Source organism: Mytilus trossulus, chromosome 1, assembly GCF_036588685.1.
Source record: "Mytilus trossulus isolate FHL-02 chromosome 1, PNRI_Mtr1.1.1.hap1, whole genome shotgun sequence".
NCBI lineage: Eukaryota > Metazoa > Mollusca > Bivalvia > Mytilida > Mytilidae > Mytilus > Mytilus trossulus.
In genome coordinates this window covers 26,288,639-26,296,138 of record NC_086373.1, presented here as the reverse complement: position 1 = coordinate 26,296,138, position 7,500 = coordinate 26,288,639, and the positions used below count along the sequence as shown (strand labels likewise).

Below are 7,500 nucleotides of genomic sequence, written 5' to 3'. Positions count from 1 at the left end.
AAGACTGTCCTGCCGAGTTTGCCGTTTTTTGCACGTCTCTGTATTTGATTCACAGCTAGCTGCGTTTTATATCATGAAATAAGACTGCCCTGTTTTTTTCCAGACGAAATTAAATACCCCGCTTTTGAAATTAATAAGGATAAAACCAAAAGTTTTGTATGCATGATTTGCCCGTGAATTTCGTTGAACACCAAATTTCTGCGGACCCATCCCGCTGTGCGATTTATAATATGTATTTCTTTTTTCTTCTTTTTTCTTCATTTCAGTGAAACATTTTGCTTGTTTTATATATATCGGAAACTTTTTTTTTAATTTGATACACATTTTGGTAAAGAAATGCTTTATAGTCGACTTCCGGCAGTTCCTAACTTTATATACAGAAAATTTTAACACTTCTGTGTCTACGACCATATCACGTTGAAAACACCGGTTCTCGTCCGATCACCGAAGTTAAGCAACGTCGAGCCCGGTTAGTACTTGGATGGGTGACCGCCTGGGAATACCGGGTGTTGTAGACATTTTTTTTCTTTTCTTTTTCTTTTTTTTACCCTTTTATTTTCCACACCTTCAGAGAAGTGAAAAAGTTTGTAGATTTTATTACTGAAACATTAATTTTTGATAGCAAGGTTAAGAACATCAGCAACGTTGGTCAAACAAAGTTTTCTCCCCTTGCTACTGTTCTATAATCGAATGTAGAGGACTTCCGGTTTGACTTCCATGATGTGCTGACGTGTTTTCATCAGAGAGTGTAATCCAGAAGATATTTAGTGTACCCGCAGGCCATCAAGTTTTGGTGGCCTGCTATTGTTGAAGTTGCTGTTCCAAGTCAGGTATATTCTGAACTTTTGATTGTTATTTTTGAATTTTGAGTGACTTTAGACTTCCCCTTCGCCATGTCTGGTGAGAGGGGAGGCCGTCTTTTAAAAGAACTGACATTAATTGTCGATGTTGCAGACAACAAGAAGGTTGGTGCTAATAGTATTATAGAAGAAGCTGAGGTTTTGTGTGGAGAAGGAAATGTGTTAGCTGTGGTACCCAGAAGTGGTAACTTATATGAAATAACTGTAGCAAATGGTGACGCGGCTGATGAACTCAGTAATGGTCCTTTTGTAATTGGTTCAACGAGATATAATTGCAAAGCGATATATTCCAAAGATAGAGTTGTAAGCTTTATGCACTTGCCGGTCTTTATCTCTGATGATGTGATTAGGGATAAGTTGGAAGCATATAATGTTGAATTAAAATCCCCGATAAAACAACACATGTATGATGGTACGAGTGTGACCGACGGAACTAGGTATGTTGTGGTTAAATTTCCGCCAAATATATCAAGTCTACCGTACACCATGAAGTTTGATTTAGGTAACAATCAACATGAATACATAAGAGTCAAACACGACCACCAATCAAAGGTGTGTTCGAATTGCTTGTCACCCAATCATTTGTATCTGAACTGTCCAAACAATAAGTGTTATCAGTGTCAGAGTTTTGGACATATTTCCAAATATTGTGAAAGCTCCAAATGTATTAAATGTGGATTTTATCCTCGTAGATGTAAGTGCGAGAAGTCAGATAATTGTACTGCCTCTGAAAATCCTGAAAAAAACGACGAAAAAAAAGAAACAGAAACTAAACCAAAACAGCGTGATACCAATGAAAACGAGCATAACGATGAATCCGAACAACCCCTCCAAAAGAAAAGCCGAGTTGAAAATGACACACCTACAAGTGAAACGTTAGAGAAATCTAAACCCGTTATTGACAATTTAAATGCCGATACCGTTATAACCGTTGAAGTACACAACAATGCAGATACCGTTATAAACGTAGATAAACATAACAATGATGAATCCAATGGTGACGAAATAAATATAATCGAGACTGAGATGTGTGAAACAGAAAAACCGTGTGAAACAACGACGACCGAGGTTGCTGATGAAGCAGTTGATAATGAACTTGATTTACTTATTGATAATGACAATGTTGTTAATTCTTTTGATAATAATGTGCCCAGCCCTGGGGAGATATCTGAAAAGGGGGGTACAGATGTTGTGTGTGGTAAAGAGTCAGAGGACATGGAACACAAAGAGTGTACCATGACCTCTGACCCTGATGTATCTATTGACAAATTGAACTCAGAAAATGAGTCTTTGGTTGAAATGTCTGATGAAGAAATGGCTAATGAATTAGTGAAATATGGTGGTAGAGCCAGACGTAATCGCATTGTTGTTAGGCCAAATATTCCATATGTTAGAAGACATTCTGTCGGTAATAAGTCGAGTCCCAAAAATACTTAATTTTTCACTTTCAAGGGACAACTTATTTGGTATATTTTTTTCTTGATGGTTCAGTGTGTTTCCATCAATGTTAATGGTTTGTTAGATGTTGCTAAATTTATAAAGTTGTGTGCAATCTGTTCTGAAAATAGATATGATATTGTAGCTTTACAGGAAACCTTTTGGAACCCTGATTTTATTGTTGAAAACAAAAAACATTGGAATGGTGAAATTTTTTTTTCATGTTCAGATACAAAAAGACAAGGAGTAGCATTTCTTGTTAGTCCAAAGTACAAAAATTATGTCACTGAAATCAAAGGTTTTGATGGTAGATTTATTTATATTCAACTTGAAGTTGATAACAAAATTATCGACATTGTAAATGTATATTGTCCAAATGTCGTCAATGAAAGAGATCTGTTTCTGAAAAAAGTAAATGATAATATACCAAAGTCGGATGATTTGATATTGCTTGGTGACTTCAATCAATCACTATCCCCATTGGATAGGGTTGGAAAACATTTTGAAGATAAAGCTTTTAAATCGCTTAATAATTTATTAGATAGCTTTAACATTTATGATGTGTGGCGCGCTCGATTCCCAACCTCACGGGTATTTTCTTGGAGACGTGTGATCGAGAACAAATTAGTCCAGAGTCGGATCGATTATATTTTCATTTCTAAAATGTTTACATCGTTCGTTAAAAATGTGTATTATAAACACACAGCTTTTACGGATCATTCGTTTGTTGTATTAAATATCGATTTTTCTTTAATCGAACGCGGGCCGGGTGTGTGGATTTTCAATAATATGCTCCTGGACGACGAAGTGTATGTTGAAAAAATAAACAATTTAATTATAAACGAAAAGAACTGCCGACTTTATAATGAAGCCCCATTAATTTGGATAGATAATTTAAAATATAGAATAAAAAGAGAAACTCAAGTGTATGCTAGAGATAAAAAATGTAGAGAAAAAGCTGAATATTTTAAAATACAAAATAAGTTTGATAAAATTTCAAATCTAGCAGCAAATAATTTAGAGTATAATGCGAATGAATATGAAGAAATAAAATCTAAAATGAAAGATTTTGAGGATAAAATATGTAAAGGCGCAATTCTTAGATCAAAAGCTTACTGGGCTGTTGAAGGCGATAAAAACTCAAAATATTTCCTGCAGTTGGAAAAATTTAGACAAGAAAATAATGCTATTAAAGAATTAGAAAATGATCAAGGCAAATTGCTGACAAAATCTACTGATGTCTTAGATGAAATACAAGATTATTATAAAAATCTGTACTCATGTACGAATATTGATGAATCTAAAATGAAAGAAATTAGCAATTTTCTAACAAATAAAGTTTCTGAAGATGATGTAAATTTTTGTGATTCAGATATAACATTAGAAGAAATCTTTAAATCTTTACATGAAATGAATAAAAACAAAAGTCCTGGTTCTGACGGTTTAACAGTCTCATTTTATTGTAAATTTTTTCATTTATTTGGTGAAATTTTTCATAAAATTTTTCAAGTCATAGATCAAGAAAAAGTAATGCCTCGTTCAATGAGATTAGGTATGATAACATTGATTTATAAAAAGAAAGGCAAAAGAAATAAAATTTCAAATTATAGACCCATATCGCTATTAAATGTAGATTATAAAATTTTGGCACGAATAATGGCTAATAGATTAAAACATGTACTGCCTAAAATAATTTCTCCCAGTCAAACATGTTGCATTTTAGGTAGAGACATTGCTGACACAACTGCAAGTCTGAGAGACATAATTGAATTAATAGAAAATGATAATTTAGAAGGATATTTAATTAAAATAGACCAAGAAAAGGCCTTTGACAGAGTGGACCATAAATATCTATTTCATATTTTAGAAAAGTTTGGATTTGGCCCTCAATTTGTTCATTGGATAAAACTGTTTTATAAAGGAATTAGGAGTACAATAAAATGTAATGGATTTTTGACAAATTATGTGCCAATTTTAAATAGTTTAAGACAGGGGTGTCCAATTTCTGCTCTTTGCTACGTGATAGCAGCTGAACCTCTAGTACAAGCAATTTTGAAAAATAAAAACATAAAAGGAATAGAAATTCCAAATTCAGATAAAAATTCTACCGTTTTTGCGCACGCAGATGACTTTACTTTTACAGTTAAAGATAAACAGTCCATAGATGAAACCTTTAAAGTGTTAAATACTTATAGTGAAGCTTCAGGTGCTAAAATAAACAAACAAAAATCAGAAATAATGTGTTTAGGTTCAGGTTCAATTTCAAATCAGGAATTAACAGATTATGGAATAAAACAAGCTGATGAAGTGACACAAATATTGGGAATTTACATGGGGAAAAATTCTGAAATTTGTGATTATCTAAATTGGGATTCAAAAATAAAAAAGGCAAAAACCATTTTATACTTTTGGTCTAAAAGAGAATTAACGCTGCACGGGCGTGCAACAGTTCTGACATCATTAATTATGTCTAGATTTTATTACACTTTAACAGTTTGTCCAATTCCGGAAAAGTACAAAAATGAAATAAAAGCAATAATATTAAAATTTCTTTGGCAAAATAATTCTCATTTAGTAAAATACAAAACAGTAGTTGCGGCTAAAATTGAAGGAGGGTTGAATGTCCCCGACATTCATTTAAGAATGCAAGCTTTTAGATTAAAATTTTTCAGTAAATTTCTAGATTCTAATTGTCATGCACTTTGGAAGAGTACAATGAAATATTTTATAAACAAAATAGAAAATATGAAAATCGCCGAAAATATTGCGTATGCTTGCTTTAATTTAAATCAGATAAAAATCTTACCAAAATTTTACCAAGAAATGATCCAGGCATATTATGCAATTAAATCCAAAGTTGATTTCAACATACACGTCCAGCATATCTATGAAAATCCGTTATTTTGTAATCCGGTTATTAATTTGAAAGGCAAAGCACTGTTGTACAGAGAATTCATAAATTCCGGTATTGTTAAAATCAAAGATATTTGCTACGAATTTATTCCAGGTTTTCTTTCAAAAGATTCAATCATTGAAATAGTACAAGAAAAATACCCAGAATTACGAAGTTGGGTGATCATAAATGCATACGGAAGAATTTTAAATGCAATACCGCAATTGTGGAAAAACGAATTAACGGCAATAAATCCAGTTAATGTTGACAGATTTCCATGTTTAACGGTCGGAACAAATATGACCGAATTCCAGAAGGCTACTACAAAAATTTTCTATAAACTCCTCCTACAAGGGTTTTCCGAGCCGCCCACATCAGAAATGTTTTGGTTGAAACACTTCCCTTCAATGTGTTTTCGTGCATTATACCGGGTTGTCAATCAATGTCATATCCCACCTGAGTGTATTAGTCTAAATTATAGGGTGGCAACAAACACTATATTTACGCTTGATAAATTACAACGTATTAACAAGGTAGATAGTAACACGTGTTTGTCATGCAAATCAAGCCCTGAGGATATGTTTCACCTTTGGAGTGGTTGTATGTCTCAGATCGATTTCAAACGGTATTTAATTGACATAATACACAATGTACTTTTAAAAGACACACAACATCCAATTATGGATTATGATCAGCTGATCTTACATGGATATTTGGTTAATACAAAAGCAGTTAACACATATTTTGTCAATTTTCTACTAAGTGTTGCAAGATTGTCATTATATAAAGCAAGACAATTAAAAATTTACGAAGAAAAAGATATAGGTACAAAAAGATTATTTATCTTTACAATACACAAATATGTTGAATATGAACACACATATTACAAAATGACCAACAAATTACATCTTTTTATTAAATATTTTGTGGAAAAGAATCCACTGCTGCTGTACACACATGAATCGGGTAGCTACAAACTTTTAATTTAAAACGTCCATCAGTAGACGTGAAGGTAGAAAGACATTAAGAGTTATTCCTCTTGTATCAATATGTTTTATTCAGTGCCTGTGATAGACGATATTTTATATTTTAAAATTGATAAATATTTTGAGCTCTCATAGACAATCAATGAACATTATTTCGAGCTCTGTATAGAAAGTAAACATACAATCTAGATGGAATTCTGTTAAGATTTACTAACACATAAATTGGTAAATTAACAAAAATTGTTTTAAATACAAGTGAATTCGGAGACTTGCCGATTCACATTTTATTGTACATATTGTGAATAAAAATTTTATTGAATGAGAAAAAAAAAACCGGTTCTCGTCCGATCACCGAAGTTAAGCAACGTCGAGCCCGGTTAGTACTTGGATGGGTGACCGCCTGGGAATACCGGGTGTTGTAGACATTTTTTTTCTTTTCTTTTTCTTTTTTTTACCCTTTTATTTTCCACACCTTCAGAGAAGTGAAAAAGTTTGTAGATTTTATTACTGAAACATTAATTTTTGATAGCAAGGTTAAGAACATCAGCAACGTTGGTCAAACAAAGTTTTCTCCCCTTGCTACTGTTCTATAATCGAATGTCATAGCGACGGCTTCTGAAACTGAGGCTATACGTTGGATTTCACACGGCAAGTCGGGTAAGTGAATTTTTGTCTCTTCCCTCAATTTGTCTCTTTTCAAGACTGTCCTGCCGAGTTTGCCGTTTTTTGCACGTCTCTGTATTTGATTCACAGCTAGCTGCGTTTTATATCATGAAATAAGACTGCCCTGTTTTTTTCCAGACGAAATTAAATACCCCGCTTTTGAAATTAATAAGGATAAAACCAAAAGTTTTGTATGCATGATTTGCCCGTGAATTTCGTTGAACACCAAATTTCTGCGGACCCATCCCGCTGTGCGATTTATAATATGTATTTCTTTTTTCTTCTTTTTTCTTCATTTCAGTGAAACATTTTGCTTGTTTTATATATATCGGAAACTTTTTTTTAATTTGATACACATTTTGGTAAAGAAATGCTTTATAGTCGACTTCCGGCAGTTCCTAACTTTATATACAGAAAATTTTAACACTTCTGTGTCTACGACCATATCACGTTGAAAACACCGGTTCTCGTCCGATCACCGAAGTTAAGCAACGTCGAGCCCGGTTAGTACTTGGATGGGTGACCGCCTGGGAATACCGGGTGTTGTAGACATTTTTTTTCTTTTCTTTTTCTTTTTTTTACCCTTTTATTTTCCACACCTTCAGAGAAGTGAAAAAGTTTGTAGATTTTATTACTGAAACATTAATTTTTGATAGCAAGG

The 7,500-nt window shown here is 33.0% G+C and overlaps 2 non-coding genes across 2 annotated transcripts; both read left to right on the top strand.

The window, feature by feature from the left end:
• Window positions 1–399: 399 nt before the first annotated feature.
• LOC134701431 (5S ribosomal RNA) lies at window positions 400–518 on the top strand. The gene has a single exon (XR_010104118.1). It is a non-coding gene; the product is annotated as a 5S ribosomal RNA (ribosomal RNA).
• Window positions 519–7,272: 6,754 nt separating this feature from the next.
• Window positions 7,273–7,391, top strand: LOC134701424 (5S ribosomal RNA). The gene has a single exon (XR_010104116.1). It is a non-coding gene; the product is annotated as a 5S ribosomal RNA (ribosomal RNA).
• The last annotated feature ends 109 nt before the right edge of the window (window positions 7,392–7,500 follow it).